Source organism: Vidua macroura, chromosome 7 (assembly GCF_024509145.1).
Source record: "Vidua macroura isolate BioBank_ID:100142 chromosome 7, ASM2450914v1, whole genome shotgun sequence".
Lineage (NCBI taxonomy): Eukaryota > Metazoa > Chordata > Aves > Passeriformes > Viduidae > Vidua > Vidua macroura.
Genome location: NC_071577.1, coordinates 15,100,185 through 15,119,142, shown reverse-complemented (window position 1 = coordinate 15,119,142; position 18,958 = coordinate 15,100,185). Strand labels below are relative to the sequence as shown.

Below are 18,958 nucleotides of genomic sequence, written 5' to 3'. Positions count from 1 at the left end.
GGAGGACAGGGGGAGAGCAGGGGCTGCTGTTTTGGCAGGGATCACCAACATGACATGCACGCCGCTGGACATGCTGAGGAGCTGTCCCCAGCACGCTGTGCACAGCCACACCAGCCTGCCTGCCTGCCAGCCCCGCAGGTCTGCAGAGCACATGCCAGCTGTTTACATGCTTAAGATATGCAGATACATGAGGCACAGGCCTCAGACACCAAAATACCTCATTGGACTTGCAAATGTAGCATCTCAGTATTTAAGTGCACAGAATTTGCAGGTGCCATTAATTTTCCCCACAGTTTGGTGTCTGGTGTTAACTGGAGGCAAGAGAGTTGTCAACAGGAGAGCACACCTGCAGTTTTGAGGCTGCCTTAAAATCAGTGACAAACAGCTACAAAATCCAGAATCAAAGTCAGGCAAGCTGATGAAGCCTGCAGAAGAGCCATCCCAGCAGGACAGGGCAGCTGTTGTCACCTGTGGAGCCAGCAGGCACAGTTGCTGTGTCCCTAAAAGGACCATGAGACCCACTTACCTGACAGCCAGTTAGTGCTGAAGCTGCTGCCAGCCAGTCTGTTCTCTTTCCTGAAGAAGAGCTGAGGTGATAAATACCCAACAGGAGCTTTTTCATCACAAAAGAGGAAAAAAATAATCAGCAAGTGATACACTCTTCTAGTAAAGCTTCTTTCCCATCAGACTGTCACAAGTAACTGCCAAAAAATGTTCAGACTGGAAGATGAGACAAGGAAAAGCTTAGAGAGGTTCATTACACCTGAAAATGAGATACATGTTCAGAGCAGTGGTTAGGAAAGGAGTAGCATCAACATTGTCTGCAAGTTTCCGGCAAATTAATGCATCTTACCCAGTGTCACCAGCATAGGGCTGGTTAAGGAAGTGGAAACTTTACCGTAAAACATGCAGTTCTTGATGGGATACGGTGAAAAGAAAGAGCCAGGAGCCTCTTACTTCCCAAGGGAGGCTGGGGGGACTCATGTGCTGCATTCACCTAGAGCCAATGGAAACTGAAAACAGGGAGGATCACTCAGCTTGCAAGTGGGATTTCTGCAGCAGACGGATGAATGGCTGCATCAGGACAGCCCCTAGGAGTGTGGGATGGATGGCAGTCATGATTTTTGTGCAGGTGAAGTGAAGCAATTTTGGAAAAAAATGGGTTTAGTAAGGTCTAGGATTCAAATGCAGGGTTTTCATTAAGTATAAATAGCCCCTTGTGTTGGTATAGTATTTTCTTCTTACGAACTGGTCTGGATTTCAATCTTTGCTGCCTCCTCCATCACATGGCATGGCAACACCTCACAGTCACATGCTTCCTCTTCAAGACATTCCCAAGAGGTAGGAAGGTGCAATTAGCAGCCTACAGCATCAAAAAGCATGTGCAGGAGCACAGGACATTTCTGGTTTAGCCATGGGATGACCCAGTGTCTCAGCATGGGGCCACTCTCCCCCTGGATCTGAGCCTCATAAGACACCACGAAGCACTGGGGAAAAGTTTCTGAGCAAACCAGCATGGCAAGGGCTGCTAACAGGGAGGAGGCTCAGGGAGGCTCAGGGAGCATGAAGGGTGGGAAAGGGGAAGCCCATCTTCCTACATGCACAATAATAGTGCAGAGGAGGAAGGAGAACAGCGTTCAGACCCTGAAGTTTGGTCTCACCTGCATTTGGTCATGAGTGAAAGCTCTCCTAACAGCTCTCTGCAAGATAATCTGTGGGTTTTCCTGTGGATAGGTGAAGTGACTCTCAGATTAGAAAGTGCTGAGCAGTGCTCCTGGTAATTTATCTTTGCTAATGCTTCCTTTAAAATCCTATGCCAGACAATGCAAGTGATGACTCTTTTTATAAAACTTGGCCATAGAAGTTACATTAGCACAGGACAGGTAGTACAAGCTCACCTGTGGAGATTGCCTTCAGCCTGCAAAGCCATGCGTTACCTTTCAGAGAGGGGCCTGTAAACCAGGTGTACTTTAAAACCTCACAATCAGTGTTGTAAATTGTGTGCTGACATCCAGCCTCCAGTGGCAGACATAAGAAAAGTCCCAAATCAAAGGTCCTCCCTAGGAAGGACATGAGAGATGATAGAGAAGTCTCAAAGAAAGAAAGGTGTTTGCAGAGATGCAGGAGCTTCACCCAGTGAGTCTGGAGCTGTCAGCATCCAGGTTGTCAGGATAATTGAAGAAAAACAATTTCTTAAAGAGTAATGAGCTAAAATGAAGGAAATGTATTTCCTCAGTTCTGGCAATGGGATATACTGTTTCACATAGTGGAAGAGCCTAGTGAGACATTTTGACATACATACTCAGGCATTGAAGAGCTGCAGCCTCTTTAGGAAATTAAGTAATGAGAGTGAATAGGAATAAAGGAAAGTGCCTCTTTGGAGCAGATGAAAAGACTCCAGATGTGTACATGGCTGTGACTGCTTCATATTGTTTAGGACTTTCAGTCCTGAAAACAAGAGAGACAATCCCGATTAAATATGTAAGTCTTCACCTGAATGCTATAAAGACAGAATCAAATCTAATGTTAAAGCTCAAATACAGAAAGGAAATGCAAGAGGAAATGAAAAGTGAAAAAGAATCTTCCCTTGTAAAAAGTAATAAAGATATTCCACTTCCCCATGCTCTCCCTTTTGTCACATCACTTGGGGAGCATTGATTCTGCTCACATGTGAGCTTTTGCACACACTATGCCACACACTGCAGGATGTAATTTCTTGATTTGAAAAGAACAATTGGAACTGAGAGCCCTGTTGTGCTTGTCAGCATCCCCAGCTCTACAGGTCACACACACATTGTCACTGTCATTGCCACCAGGTGCTCTCTGACAGCTCTGTCGTGGCCATTCTGGAATAAACTCAGCATGGGACAGGAACTACCTTGGGTTGATTATTAAAACTCAGGCTACACTTATATTTATAAAAACCTCTTACAATGCTCCTTACAGAGTCTGGGCAATGAAATGAAATCAGGAATGCAAAACTAAAGATGATGGACCAAGCAGGTCTAGTCCTCCTCTGGGGCAAACTGCAACATCTTTGCCCAGCCCATGGCCATCCACCAGGGTTCTCATTATTTGCTTCTTCCAGGGCCCAGCACCATGTGCAGCAGTACCCACACACTTCCTGGCACCACGCTTCTGAGGCCACTTCAAAGAGCCCTGTCGGACTGCCACACATCTGGTCTGGAGGACACAGCTCCATTTGGGTGTAGTTCAGGGCACAGAAGGACTAAGCAGGAGAGCCCCTGACAGCAAGGCTCATTCGGCCTGAATCTCAGACAAGAATATCCTACAGTCCTGCCTTAGCTGTACTGAGTCTGTGCTCACAGCACTCTGCACTCTTCCACCACTGCACGTTCTGTGTGGGCACAAGAAAGCTGCTCCCACCTGGAGAGCAACTCAGCAGGCACTGATCCCTGGGCCCTGCCCTGCAGCTGGGGCAAACACACCTCTGCAGATAACACTGCTAGCATCAGATTACATCCTTTGAGACACCAGGGCTCTGCTCCATCACACACTGTTGGGGTGACTGCAGAGGAGAGCGCCACTGCCTTCACTCTGCACCTCCACCCTGAAGAGCAGCATTTCTCTCCTGCACAGATCATGACAGTAAGATTATTAGAAGGATGCCATGCACTCAGATAGGCCATTAGCAAGGAACAATCCCTAGGTAAATAATTAGCAAATGACCTGTTTGAAAACAAATGGAGAAAACTTAATTCTTGATTGTTAACAGTCTGGCATCTTTCACATTAAAATTACAGCCAATAAGCAATTTCACATTATGGGCCTTGCACAGTAATATTTTCCTTTGCCAAGCCATTTTCCCAGAGTAAACAAAAACCTCTGAGAATGCTTATCTTAGTATAAAACCTTGCAAGAAAAATAAACAGAATTATGTCCAAAATGAAAAATAAAATGGCATGTGTTGGTTTTACAGCAGTGGGAAAGCCATAAAACTTAATACCCCAAGTGCAAGAGGTTGAAGCTGTTTGCTGTCATTAGTGTATCCCTTCTATTGAGCACCATCTTCCACTGCAAATCAAGTCCAAACAGCTGGTGGAAAAACAAGAGACAGAAGGAAAACAAGGCTGAATTGTGAAGTATATGGATGATTTTTCTTATGGCATTAGAGATGACCAAAGTAAAAGGAGTTTCTTTTATAGCTCTGATATATTTTAAGAATTTTGCACCACAGGCTACATTTCAATTACAGGATCAGAGTGTAACAACAGATGGGACACGACACTTAAAACCCTCCAGTTTTCCAGACAGGAAGTCTCACATCAGGATGGCCACCCATATAGGACAGGGTAAGTAATGTGGGCTGGGGGCCTGATAAGGCAGCAAGAGAATTAAAAATAAGTGTCTGTCACAGCTGCATGGACTGCAAACTGGAGCTTTGGACAAGAGAGAACTGCATGCAAGAGTTGGATCCACTGGGATAAGTTGGGATCTAAAGCAGCACCATCTGCAGTTTGTCCACCAGAGACAGTCACTGAGCAGCACAAAGACAGAACAAAGACAAGGAGGCAGATGTGGAGCAGAGAGTACACAAGGTGGTGGTGAGGCCAGCTGTGCTGCCAGGTGTCACAGGGATGCTGAGGTGCATGGGACAATGGGCAGTCTCTGGAATGGACTTCCAAAGTGCATGCAGACACCAGAATGGAAAGATAGTTGAAAGAGAGGCTTTTTGTGTCACTCACTGATTCTGAACAGATTGAGTTACATTGAGTCACTCGCTCTTTTCTGCTTATATCCTCCATCATTTTCTGTACAGTTTAGATTATATTTAGAGTCATTAGAAGATTTATGCATTGTTTGTCTCATTCATACTCAGTTTAGACTGGCCTGATGGGGATTTTGGCATTGGTTAAGAGCACCAGTCATAAAATCCAGCAAGAAACAGGAAGAGACAGATAGAAAGCTTGTGGATAAATATCCTGTGTTACTGGGAGGAAATAAAGGAAGAAAGTGCCTGCAAGTATTTAATTAATTAAGACTTAAGATGCCACCCACCAGCCCTGTTCTCTGTCACCTGGCAAAGGCAGATGGCATCAGTGCTGCCTGTGGGCAGTGTGCCCAAAGCCAGGGACATACTCAAAGATACACAGCACAGCCTCTGTGAAACACTTTGCTCCCCATAGCACAGGGCTGTGTGAAAGCAGCCAACATCACAGCAAACCAGGATGAGCAGGACTGGTAGCCTTTAAAGCATTTTTAATGGGAAATGGTGTCTGATAAAGACATCATCTTTCTGGCATGTCATCATAGAAAAATTGCTGCAGGCAGCCAGCTTACCAGAACAAGCAAAATATCACAGAAGCTTTACTGAATTTTTCTAAGATTGTTTGTCAACATCCTCATCCCCATCACCTTTGAAAGGGCCAGCTGAGACCTTGCCTGATTCTAATTTCATAATTAGGGATATTAGGAATAGCTCTGCCAAGCAAGGTCTCATACCTAGGCAGAGCTGGGTAGAGATAAAAGAGACGAGTGAAGAAGATAAGGTTTGACAGAGAACAATTCTGAGTTCTAGGAATCTTATTTTGCTTACCAGAATCTCTTCAGCAACAATTTTAGTTGCAGTCTGAGGGGAAAGGAGATGGAGAGGACAAGACAGAAACATTGTCTAGAATGAGCAAAACACTGGGAAAAAAGGAAGAGAAAAAAACAACCTAAAAGCTATATTAAACAGTAGGACCCAAGGGAGAACAGAAAAAAAATGAGATTGTTAACAGAGGAAACTGGCTGGCTCCACTGAGCAAACGTTGGTAAACAGAAAAATTTAATTCTGCAGGCTTAAACAAGGCATTAAACTGGTTGGGGAAAAAAAAAAAAAAAACAAAACAAAAAAAAACAACCCAACCAAACCCAACAAAAAAACAATAATCACATGCTCTCAGAAATAAGTCAAGTGGTTTTACTGACTTAAACACTCAACTGGACTAAAAAAGCTCTTTACTAAAGCAACCATAGGAAATGTATGCAAATTGCTGAGAGCACACATTATAGAAGAATGCACATTGAAGGAGGTATCCTCTGCTGATGCTAATACTTGTCTCTTGATTCAGGCAGCAAGTTTAAATGTCTGCAGCCACAGGCAACAGGATGATGCAGAGAAGAACCCCATGTGTCTTGGATTTCATCCATCCATATCCTTCTGGGTACTTAAAGAATCAACCCTTAAATTTCTCTAGCCATCCAGCCGGGTTCTTCCTAATGCGGTGATGGCAAAGAACATTTTCCCCTAGCAAATGGAAAATAAAATCCAACAAAGGTTATCTTTAAGACCTGCCCAAAACTGTTGAAAGAATTTTTAATGCCCCTGGAACTCAGGCAGCTCTCCTAGCCCTGAAAGGGATTGGCACCACCATGGAAAGATACAGGGAAGCTGTAACCATGTACCACATGTCCCATGTGGAAATGGCAATAGTCACTTCGGGAAATTCTGTGAACAATTCCAGGGTCTAGTTCTGCACAAATTCCACTGGCACAAATGTGGACCAGCTCTGCCAATGTGGCAGTATTATAACTGAGACTCACAGCTTGAAATCAAACCTTGGCAGAGTACTGGCCCAGATCTGACATAGATCAGCCTCTCTGTTCTTGCTGATGCTTTGGCACAAGGTGGCTGAGGAAGAGTTGATGCTACCCATTCAGCTGGAGTTTGGACCCAATGCATTCCTTCCTGAGTGCTGCCACTCTCATCACATGCAAAGTCTTGGTGCAAGAAAGCTGCAGCTTGAGGAGAAAGGTTTCAACACACTTAAAACTCTAGCAAAAACAGGACATTTTTTATCTTGAAGTTCTTTTTAGCATGAGCTGTATGCTGTTATGTTGTAGAGGGTGCCCCATCAGACGCCAGCTGTGCTCCTGACACAAGCCTTTGCCTTCCCTGGGTCACAGCACAGGCTCATGGCACTGGTCTGCAGCTGGGAAGACCCTTCCCTGTCACCAGAGCACTTTCTCTTCTGCTGCAAAGGGCCATCACTACATCCAGCACAGTTGCAATGGGGAAGCTGGAAGTGTTTGAAGTCCATGACACCCTCCCAGGAAACACGGCTTGCTGAACACACAGAGCTGTGAAAAGCACTGTTGAATGTGCCAGCATTTAGGGCTGAATCAGCTGCCCAGCCAGCATCAGTTGCCTGGCAGGCATCACAGTAGAGCCCCACAAATCAGACTTGCATGAGTGCCCTGGGGCTGGTTGAGTACAAGAGGATTTTTCCACCAGAGTTGCACAGTATGGAAGTAAACACTTTCAACTGGCAGGAACCTGGAACTGGTGCACAAGCTGAGCAGAAACAGAGCCAGACTGAGTTTACATTGTAGGACTCTCCTCCACACCATAGAGATGTTTTCCATCACAAATGAGATGTGGGAGGTGAACAAGACCTGAGTTTCTTGGTCCTAACGACATCTGTCAAGGGAGGTATGTAGACACAGAACTTCTCTGCCACTGTTCCCATACAGAAGCACAAGAATTCACCTGAATATCAAAGATACTTTGCCTTCAGGGACATTTCTAGCACAATACTTCAATTTTTTCCTTAGGTTCAGTGGTACCAAGACTCTTCACTGACACCTTCCACAATTTATAAATTAGCAATAACAATAAAACAAGGCAGCCATTCCTGGCCTGAACCTCATGCCAGCAAATATGATATTCACCTCTTAGCCCCTTAAAACAAGCATCCTGTATCTCTAGTTCAGACACAAAAGCTGCAGGGTACCAGCCCTGTGCTTGGGGTATAGGATCCAGGGGATACTGTGGAAGATTGCCCCTATTCTTTCCTGCAGATGGGACAATTGCCTGTGACTATGGTGGGAGAGAGGTTGTCTTCACCTCTGCAGGAAGCCATCTCCCAAAGTTAATGATGGTTTCTCCTTCCAATTGCTTCACTGAATACCAGAGCAACACTTGCTCTTGTAACAAAATGTCACTTGCTTTTCAAGTACAAACTAAATGAGCTTTCCTGAGAAAATAATTGCCAGCTATTAAAAAGCTACTGTTGGAGCTTGAGAGGACTATTAAAATACAAAGAGAAATGTACTACATTCTTCCTGAATTGATACTTCAAACACAACCTATTTTTGTTTTGAAATGTGGCACTAGAACAATGACCAGTTGCTTTTGTAAAGTTTCAGACTGAGAGCTATGCAATCGTTTTCCAAGAGCAGCATTTCTATGTTGTTCATGAAAATAGTGGGGGAAAAAAAGCCACAGGTCAGTCAGTCTCTGCCTTAGTCAGCAGAGGAGTCTCAATCCATCTCTCATCAAGTCCACTCTGGGGAATGTCCTGCTCAGGACTAGAGCAGACACATCTGCTTCTGCCAGGGAGTCATCCCCAGGGAAGAGCCCCCATTTTCCTAACTTCTACCTTCTTAGTCCTCATTACAGCCTCCAATTTTACACCAAACAGCAACTTATGTTTTCTTAAAAACATTTTTCTGTTTTTAAAAACATCTTTTCTGTTTTCTTAAAAGCAGATTTTAAACAAGTATTTTCTCCATAAGAGTCAATTCCTCCTCTTGCCATTTTGAGTGCTACTTGAGATAGAGCATTTTGAAGGATCAGCTTTGTAATATCCACATGCACAGGCAGAATTGCATCAGTAACAGAGCAGAACTACCTCAGGTCTCTTACCTCTAGCATGTCCAATTGCCTCAGACCCATAACCTTGAGAATTCCCAAGAAAGGCTGAGGTAGATTTTCTCAAGCCATATTGCGCTGAACTTACACTGCTGCACTCTCCTTTTGTTGACTTTAAGCATCTGTTCTTTTCTGTCATCACTCTGTCTTGATAAAGGTCTGGATGCGACAACTTCCAGTGTACTCCCATCTCCCAGGAACATGAGGTATTAGAGCACAGTTTCATCTTTGCCACAAAACCTTTGCAGCACATGTTGGCATGAAAGACTACACCATTCACTGACACTACTTACCCCTCAGCCTGAATTACAACCAGGTACTGTGAAATGCTGCCCTAATTACGCTGTCTAGAATAGCTGGGCCACTGTTCATTAAAAGAGAAGTCAAATTACTGAATCTCTGTCTCTCTCATCAATCTCTGTTGGTTGTTATTCCGATGACCAGGTCAGCATTGAGACTGCTAATGAAAAACAGAACCTGGGAGATGGCCTCACCAAGGACACAGCTGCTCCCCCACAAGTCACAACCTCAAACACACTGGAGACAGAGACAAGCAAAGCAAATGCCACTGGAAGCACAAACCCTCATGTCAGAAAGCAGAGGCAAAAGACTTCACAAAACAAATGGTGAGAGGGAGATGCAGCAGCCATCTACTTACTGCGAAGTGTCCAAGGGGTAGTTCCGTCTAAAGAAAGGGCATCCTTCAAGCTACTGTGAAAAAGCCACTCTGGGAGCTCAACTCTGGCACTGGAAGGGCAGTGCCAGCCAAGGCAGCCCTGCTGGCACCAGCTGCAGCAGGGTGGCACAAACAGCAGCTGTGTCCAAATAAGGTGGTGGTGATTCCAGTGTCTGACCAATGCAGGTCATATCCATGCCTTGGCTTAGTAAGCCTGCCTGAGAGCTGACCAGAGCCCCAGAGCAACATCATTTCTCATCCACATGCTAATCACCAAATAACGCCAAACTCCAACTTAATCAGTTTTGTTGATAAAGCAAGTATATATTTTTTAAATCTCAGAAAACATAACAACATACAAGAGAAAATTCTATTCTATACCCCTTAAATTATACTTCCTCAAACTGGAAAACAGGATGAAGAGGATCTGGACTCCAGACCAGGGATCCAGAGCTAGAAAGCACTATAATTAGAACCAGGACTGAGATTAAAGACCCCAGGTTGTTAGCAAAACTAATTAGCTAATGTCATTAGAAAGCAACAGAGAATAAGCAAGAGCCGACTCAGACTCTACAGCAATCTAAGCAAAGGACAGTTTAATAACTGTACTTACGATATGTTTTAAAAGAAAATCACTTTATGGAGTAGATTTCATCCTGGGCAATATCCATACATCTTGGACTTGGCAAAATGGCTTGGAGAAGAGGGTTTCATCATAGTAAACACAGCTACTTCACAGCAAGATTTATTAATACATCCAAAAGAAAGAAAGAAAATCATTTTGTCACACTATATACAGATAATACATACAGTGTTTTATACACATATTACATCAGTTTTTACACAAGAAAAATATACATAAAAATGTAAACTTTTGTATACAAAAACCCTTAAACAAATTAAACAAGGACCAGATAACAAAAGGAGACCAATCTATTATCATTTAATTGATTTTTTTTTTTTTTTAATGGTAATACAGTACATTCATTGAGAAGTATGAGGAACATGTGAGCCAACCTTTCCTATTTAAAGGGAAAGTACAAACACAAGCTTTCCTCCCCGCCCCTGGAATGCTGTCCGTGCGCCTCCAGCACTAGAAGCAGTGGTGCGAGGTGCCACTGCTGCCAGGGATCCTGAAGGAAGGAGCCCTTCTTCTGGGGCACCTCTGTGCACCACACTCTCCCCAAGCGACACATCCACAGAAGCAAGCTGGGCTGGGCTGGGCTGTTTGTGCGTATTAGCCAGGCTTCCAGCTAATACCATGAGACGGGACGTGGCAGTGCCCGTTTGTATGTTCCCTTTAAGCAGTCATTAAGTGGATTAGCGTTGCTGGAGGAAGTTGCTTATTTTTCCCAATGTATGGTATGCTGAACACGTGTGTCAGATATGAGAGGGAAGAAGGAAGGGGTGTAAGAGACTGCTAATCCTTGCTACCATGCAGTTACTTCAAAATCAGGTACATTTGCAAGCTACAATTCACTGGTTCAAAATACACTGCCTCACCTTTGCTTTCCCACTGCAACTTGTTTACATTTTAAACTCTAGTGACCGAACAACTGTATGAGGCTCTTTGTTACAAGGCTGTTTCTGATATCAAAGCATGATCAAGCTACCTTTAAAATGACACCAAACACAAACTTCTCGGAGACAGCCTTAAAAAGAGAGAGCATTCCCTCTAAGCACTTCAGATTGTCCATTTGCCACCTTCTTTTATTAAGTCTAGGGTAAATATATTTACCCTGAACTGCAAAAAAGATATTGGTTGAGCTTCTGACATCTGTTCTGCTCCACTTGCAGATAAATATTTTTGGGAATTGGAGGGAAAATAGCCAAAAAACAAACCTAAATTTTAAAACCTCAGGCATAAAATAAGAAGGGAATTATTTAACGTGTTGGTGAAAAAACAGTTGCAGAAACTTGAACTTGTTGGAAACAAACAGACGATAGATTCCAATGAAGGCTTCTCACATTAAATAAGTTAGACGGGTTACAGACATCTTCAATAAAAACATCCATCCTCCACAAAGTATGTTAAAATGAAACACAATAGTGATGCACTGGTATTTCTCCTAAAAAGGACAGAAGGACATGAAATCTCCTTAGTGATATCAGTACTATTGAATGTAGGAGGTGAACAATGATTTGTACAAAAGTAATGAGGGGAAAAGAAAATCATCAATCATTTATTATAATTGGACAAAAGGGGGATGGGGCAGAATGCAATTACTCTATGCCTCAGAAACACCTGAAGGAAATAAATACTCAGAAACTCGTGTTTCCATTTCTTTCACCTAAACAAGGGTGGGAATAAGGGCTTGTCTGCTTGCTTTTGTTTTTTGTTTCTTTTTTTTTTCCTTTTTAAAATAACAACCCTTCTAGTAAAAATTCAAAAGACAATTACAAATGGCTTTAGATAATTAAAAGTCTCCTTTTTAAAATAAAACTTTGATAACACATTTCTCCATTTCTTCTATATAATGCAGCTTCAGTGAAAGTAATAAGGGACAGCAATTTGCGAAAAAAAAAAAAAACTGTGGAAAAAAATTGCCAACCAAGTTTCGTAACATATACACATGTATATGCAGGACATCTACACTCTATATACATATTTAATATAGGTATGCATGAGTATATATCAGGAGATAACCAACAGGTACATTCTCCACATACATAAACTGAAATAGCGTAATAGGCGTGTGCATATCAATCTACATTATCCACACGCAGTACACAGACATACCCATACACACGCCCCAACATATGTATCATAGAAGTCATGTATGACTGCATGAAAGCTCAGATGGAACAGTACACCAGTTACCTTTTTCTAACAGAAATGCAAGGAAGACAAAATCCCATGGCTGAATTGTGGCCAAGAAAAAATGTGTCATAGCCATATTGAAAACATGGAATCCAGTATGGCTTGATGACAGAACTGGAGCAGCATTCTCCTCTGAAACTGAAGCCTAAGATACACAGCACTTCAATGTGACTGAGCAGGTTGCTGACAGCTGCTTTCTGCTAAAAGGATACAGAAGCTCCATTTAGCCAGAAAACAGAAAATAAAACACTTAAGTCTATAATTTACTTGCATAAGCAGTATTACCCAATACACAATTAGATGCAAAGTGCTAGCATGTTAATGGTCAACTCTGCACTCCATTTAAAAATCTCTTTTATGGTAAAGTGTAACAAACTGTGTTTCTTTTGATATGTTTGATGACAACCCCATTGCTCAGAACAGAGCACAGGGCTGCCTTCTGCTTACTTATGGGAAACACAAAACAAACTTCTTTTTTCTCTCTAGGGTTGAAAATTGGAAGGCAGTATTTGGTGGGTGCAGTTTTCTCATTTTCACCATTTAAATATAATGCTGGGTTAACCTTTTAATATGCTAGGAAGCTCTGCATCAGATTCCATGAAAAGTTTGTTTTCATCTGCAAATCAATCACAGTCCTACTGAATCACAATTGAAGCTGGGGAAGTTTGCATAAGTTCAAGCAGATGTTCAGGGCCCAATTCAGCTACCACTCCAGTCACCAAGAGAATTTCCCTCATGCATAAGCAGAGCTGGATTGGGCCATTACAGCTGATTGCTGCTAGCAAGAGAAACTGCAGAGATGCAGGGACAAGGAGGAGCTGGAATGGAGACAATGGAGCAGAGAAGCAGAAGAAGTTGGCATTTTGCAAGAGGCCTCAATGAGACTAAATCTAAAACAAAAGCAGAGACATAGCAAGGAAACTCCACTGCGAGGGCAGAGGTAACACAAACCAATGGTGGCCAAGCTCAGATCAGTCTCTGAGTCATCCAGACCCCTCAGAAGAATTTAAAACAACTTGTCTGGCACAAGTGCTTACCTGTTACACATCTGTTACGTGGCTAGTCCCTCTCTTTAGCTCACACACTCACTCATGTTACAGCTAATGTACAGGTGTGTGATACAAGGTATATTCCACTTATCAATCTGTGTATGTGTATATAGAGATTTAGATTGATTGCATTCATACATATTTATTGTAACTCACGAGGGCAAGTCCACATTCAGCAAAATGCTACCATTATCTCATATACAGATATATCTCTCTGTACACAAAAATGGGTCTATTCTCCTCCACAAAGGCAAAAGATTTATGCTCCTAATTCCCATTACCAACAAATAAGCAGAAGAAAAGGCCTCTGACAACTTCCACCTCCCTACCCTTTGGCCTATATGCATATGTGCCAGAAACAAATTGTGGGGAGAAGGAAAGGGAGAGGGATGCCTGGGGGAGCATCAACATTATTATATGGAGGGTAATAAAAAACAATTGCAAAAAATTTCAAATTTCTGTTCAATTCTAGAAGCTCTGTTTTTCTAAAAAGGTTTTTAAAGTCACCAGGATCATCATAAAAGTGATACTGTACGAATAAATAACAATTAGGCTACTTTCTCCAGCCTAAATAGAACAATATGAAGAGTAAGCCAATCTGAAGAATGTTTCTGACTTCTCACAATTTCAAGTAAGAGCTCCCATAAAGAAATCTTTCTTCTCCAATTATGAAAAAAAGGTAAGTGGTCACAATCAAATTCAAAATTTCACAGCCTAAATGAAACTCCCTTGACTGAATGCATATTTTGTTCTGCAATCCCACAACAGCAATTTTGGGGCAAAATTGATACACACAAATATCCTCAGAAGAGAAGAAAAATCTATTTTGGAGACAAGATCCTTTTATGGAATGGAGACCACTGCACAAACAGAACCCCTTACAATCGAATTGGAAATCATAAAAACGCTGATTGACAACATTTTCCAAATCAGATCATAGGAGATTCAGGTATTAATTTGCAAAGATACAGCAATTCTCATGCCTCTCCATCCCACTGAATGCAAACCTTCCCATTCAGTTTGTCCTGAAAATCTCCTTTCTTCCATCACTCCTCCCCCATTTGTTTTATTTAAAGGCTGTCTTTGGGAGCTTGGTATTTTCATGGCATTTTAAACAGGGCTCAAAGCAATTCATTTGAAAAACAGTAAAATTGACATGATATCAGAGTTAGCCTTATAACAGAAGATTATATAGTAGAGAGTTTCAGTTATTTATATAACAGTGAGGACATAACAACCCCCTACTAAATAATCACATTTCTACAATACATTCCATCACCTCTTGACTACTTTTCTCTTTACAAAACTATGACCTACATACAATATACACATTCGTATCACACATACATCCCCCCCAATGCATATTTTTTGTGTGTATATATAATACATACATGCACACAAGCAGTCTAATTCTATTTATAAGTCACAGTGGGAATTCCTTTGTGAGGAAAGGAGGGGAAAATTCCTGAATAAGACACTGTAGATTCCTAATGTTCCAACTTTTCAAATTCCAACTCACAGAGCTAACTGGAAATAAATACATTAAAAAAAAGAAAAGGTCTTACAAACTTGGTTCACAACTCCCAGCTACAGTAGTTGGATTTTTAAATTTGATCTATTTACCCTGTAACTAAATTTCTAATCATAGGTACAAACCACAGATAAATTATTGCAGAATGTAACACTCAAAATTTAAAAAGAGTTATAGGAACAATAATATAAGGGTTAAAAAGAGTTCTATACTTGTTGATACAGGATACCATTTTATTTTATTTATATATATATATCTATATATAGATATAGATATCTGCAAGGTAGCAAAGAATAGCTGTACACCTTGACACGGCAAAGATCCAGTGTAAAAAGGTGCTTCACTAGTTTGTTTTTCCAAAAAAGCTTGTATATAATTTTATAGCTATTAAAAACACATATGCAACATAATTCATTACACTCAATACAGCTTTAGTATAAAACTTATAATTTATGAGGTGATGTTAATAGCATAAATTAATATACCATTTCTCTTAAAATCTACAATAAGTATTCTGAAAGCTCATTGGGGAAGGGTATCTTTAAATAAAAAGTTTAAAGCTGAGCGTGATGAAAAAGATTCTGTACGTTGAATTTGAGATGAGAGCCCCGAGAAGAGAAAGCGTCCGTAAGCCAGACACTGTTGACTATAAAACTGAACAAAGATTTCTCCTTCTTGCGCTCTCACTTAGGTGACGCTCTACTTAAATTATTATTTACTTTTAAAACTATTAACTTTTTTCTTTTTTCTCTTTTTTTCTTTTTTTTTTTCTTTTTTTCTTTTTTTTTTCTTTTTTTTTTTTTTTTTTGTTAACTGCCCTTATTTCCACAAGGAATCCCTGAGACATACCCAAAACTGTACAGTGAAGGTCATCACTGTTCAGAGAAACTGGTTCAACCCCTTCTGGTAGGATGTAGCTATTTTGCATGGGAATCAAAATGTCCATCACTTCAGAATGAATCTATTTGCACCAGAACCAACTACACTGTTTAAGATGCAGGTTAGAGAGTCATTTCAGGGTAAATCAGTCCACTCCAAGGTAGAAGCCAATGCCATTGCAGTTAGCTACATCAGAGCAATCTGCACCAAAGTTAAAGTTTTCCAGAGGATATCTGGGAACGTTACCTATCCAGAGCTCATCTCCGTGGGCACCAGCTGACAACGACAGAAAGCAGGTTAAACATTAGCATTGCTGGACCAAGTTCAACATGTCTATGTGGTCGACACGTGGGTAACTCTGGACATCTCACTGTGTGTGTGTTTGGGGGACTAGCAAGAGGAAGAAGAGGAAGAATGCCTTGTTCTACAGCAAGTAGAACATGGTTTTATGGTCAAAAGCCCAAGTTTCATCCTATTCACTTTCAGACAGAATTTTATGACCTAGAGTAGACTGAAAAGGTGCCAACACTTACTTCAAAGGAGATAGATAAAGAAAGCCTTTTCTAACTATTGCTGTTAACTTACAGCCATGCTCACTTTGTCCTTTCATGCTTCCACTACATTACCTCATTCCACAGTAGCTACAGAAGGAGCAGAGTAAAACTGGGGAAAGCAAAGAACTCAACAACCATAAGAAGTACCAGACAGCAAAAGGAAAATAGTCACTACTGTTTGGGTTTTTTTTTTTTTTTAAAGAGGCTGAATACACAAGTGAGAAAATTGTTTTAAGATGCATCTTTTCTAATCCTTCTTGTCCCCCAAACTTTTTTTTCCCAACAACAGTGCTTTTGTCTAGTTTTAAAGACAAGACTGAAATTTCAACTGATCAGAACTAAGGTCTCTTATGACCAGACTTCTCCTGAAGTCAAAGTTGAAGTTTAGTGAACACAAATACAGATTTTTGTCATCAACCCTCCTTACTTTTATTTGGGCTTGAACATATTAAGAAAAAGTAATTTAAATTTTAATTCATTACTTTCTACTGATACACATCTCAAATGAAGAGGAACTTCTCAGAAGGTAAAGTCTTGCTAAAAATGCCTCTGTATTCACTGCTAGCATGTGCACTCCCATGATCAATGTTGTACCCTTAGCACCTACTTCATGACATATTAGCATGCTGTGAAACATCTCCCTACTCACTGATCTGAAAAATACTTTGATCTATTGCACTGTCATTCCAGCATCCAAATATATGTTACGAATTGCAGAAATCGCTCCTCCTTTTCATTTTAGAGTCAGATTCACTCAGAACCACAGATGACTTAGCAGCTGGCATAACTTACATTGGAAAAGTGTCTAAGAATGGGAAAATAGAAGCAAGAATGATGAAGAATGTGGAGTGGAAGGAAATAAAGGAGGTATGAGAAGTAGCCCACAAATCCCCATCATTAAATGTTACCCAGAAGATCAGAAAGACCTTGTGATCAGAAGGTGAGAAAGACCTAAAGATCTGGCCAGCACACTAGGCCTGAACTATTCCTTCAGTTACTATTTCTGCCACCTCTGGACCTTGCAAAAGGTCTGCACAGGAGACTCCCTCACATGCAGAAATACAAAAGGAAAAATACCCCAGTTCCTCCAGGGAAGATGCCTGGACAGTCACACAAATGTCTCACTGCCGAAGGTCACTGCAGGTAACTTTTCTATTGTTTGTCAGCTGAAAGCACCTCCTACCACTGTCCTGCAAGTCTTGAAAGGTTAACTGCAGGTAGCTGCTCTTCTAAAAATTTTTCCCTCTGCCCAAAGGCTCATACTGTTGGAGAATTCATGAGTGGATTTAGCTCACTGCAGCACAAAGACGGGAAGAAATACTCATGGAGGCCTGACAATGCCTACAAGGACATGCACCAGCAAGGAGGCTGCAGGAGCTCAGGGAGCAGCTGGAGCTCAGAAGCAGCATAGGTGGCCACCAGGGCCAGCTTCTCAGGGAAGAAAACTGCCCACTGTCTATTGTACACCTTTGCAGGACTCTCTTGGCAAGCAGATTCAATCCCAGAATGTATTTACATGTGGTTACAGCAAGATGAAGCTTCAAACTCAATTTCGCTACTGGTTTGCAGGTTCAGTCCTAGGTCTTTTGCCTTGGCCATACCCCTAGAGCCAGTGACAGCTCACAACAGAATATCCTAATTTTTCAATACTCATCTTCCCTTGGCTTCTCTTTGCTGTTAGGTACAATTCCTCTTTGACAATTTCTTTTCTCTGATTTTTGCCTAGCAGGCAATAAGGTTCTCAGGGCTTTCAGTGCTTTCCAAATGAGAACTGCAAATCCCCATTTTCAGTTGGAAATCTAGCTGATGCCATTTTCCCCACAGTGCCTAAGGCAGACCTGCAACTGTGCTACCTCTCAGCATTATCAATTTAATGCCTTTGGGCTCAGCAATACATAGAAGCATGCTACTAATGAGAAGGGATGTAAGCAAGAACCTGGAGGAACTGGAAGGCAGGAGGAAACAAAGTTCTTGTATCATAATTATGAAGCCAAAGAACAAATCAACTTTGAGGTATCTAAGTGCATATGGTTTCCCTCAAAGCTGGTGTAAGGTCTTCCTAGGTGAAAGGAAACATCAAAGCATGTCTTAAAGAATGCCTTATACACCAGGAGAGCATGAAGCTACTCCTGATAAGCCTCTATACACTGTCAAAATTCATTTTGTGTTAAGTACTTTGTACAGAGACTAATTGAGGTGCTATTATTGCCAAAATTATGTAAATCATATTCTATTCTAATTTTTTTTCATTCTTTAAACCTCCAATCTTATGTGAAGAAATTAACTTTTAGGTTCAACTAGCCTTATTCCATTTGTCAACACATAAAGGGCACAACAGGTACTGAGCATCTGAAATTGCTACACTGGCTCTTTGGTGAAGGGGTGACAAGAATGCTAATTGCTATAAGAGCTGATACTCAAAAACATTTGAGGGGGCATGGAATCTACTCAGGAACTACATAAATAACAGCCTTAACTAGAGCAGCAGGATTTCCCAGAGGAAGAGGTGTGAAATATCTCTGACTACACATACCTCTCAATTAGATCTCCCGCGTCCAACAGTAAGACACTGATGCACTGAAGTCAACAGATTGTGTGGGTGTAGAAACCCACCTGGAATGATCCACCTTGTAAAGCTAAGATCAAGACCCGTAACTGCTTGGCAGCCATGTAACCATGAAATTAGTGGGAGTGAAAAAATGAGAAGTGAACCAGGAAAAGGCAAGAGTGGTGGCCCGTTTCGGAACACCGCGGCAGACAGGACAGGGAGATTCCTATTTCAATTGTATACA

General features: G+C 41.6%; 1 protein-coding gene across 3 annotated transcripts in view; it reads right to left on the bottom strand.

Annotated features, from left to right (window-relative positions):
• Positions 1–9,655: 9,655 nt before the first annotated feature.
• Positions 9,656–18,958, bottom strand: part of INO80D (INO80 complex subunit D) — a 45,956-nt gene continuing 36,653 nt past the window's right edge. For all 3 annotated transcript variants that reach the window (XM_053981733.1, XM_053981734.1, XM_053981735.1), the window contains one exon: positions 9,656–11,401. The gene's annotated coding sequence lies outside the window, so the exon portion shown is untranslated. The remainder of the gene's footprint in view (positions 11,402–18,958) is intronic.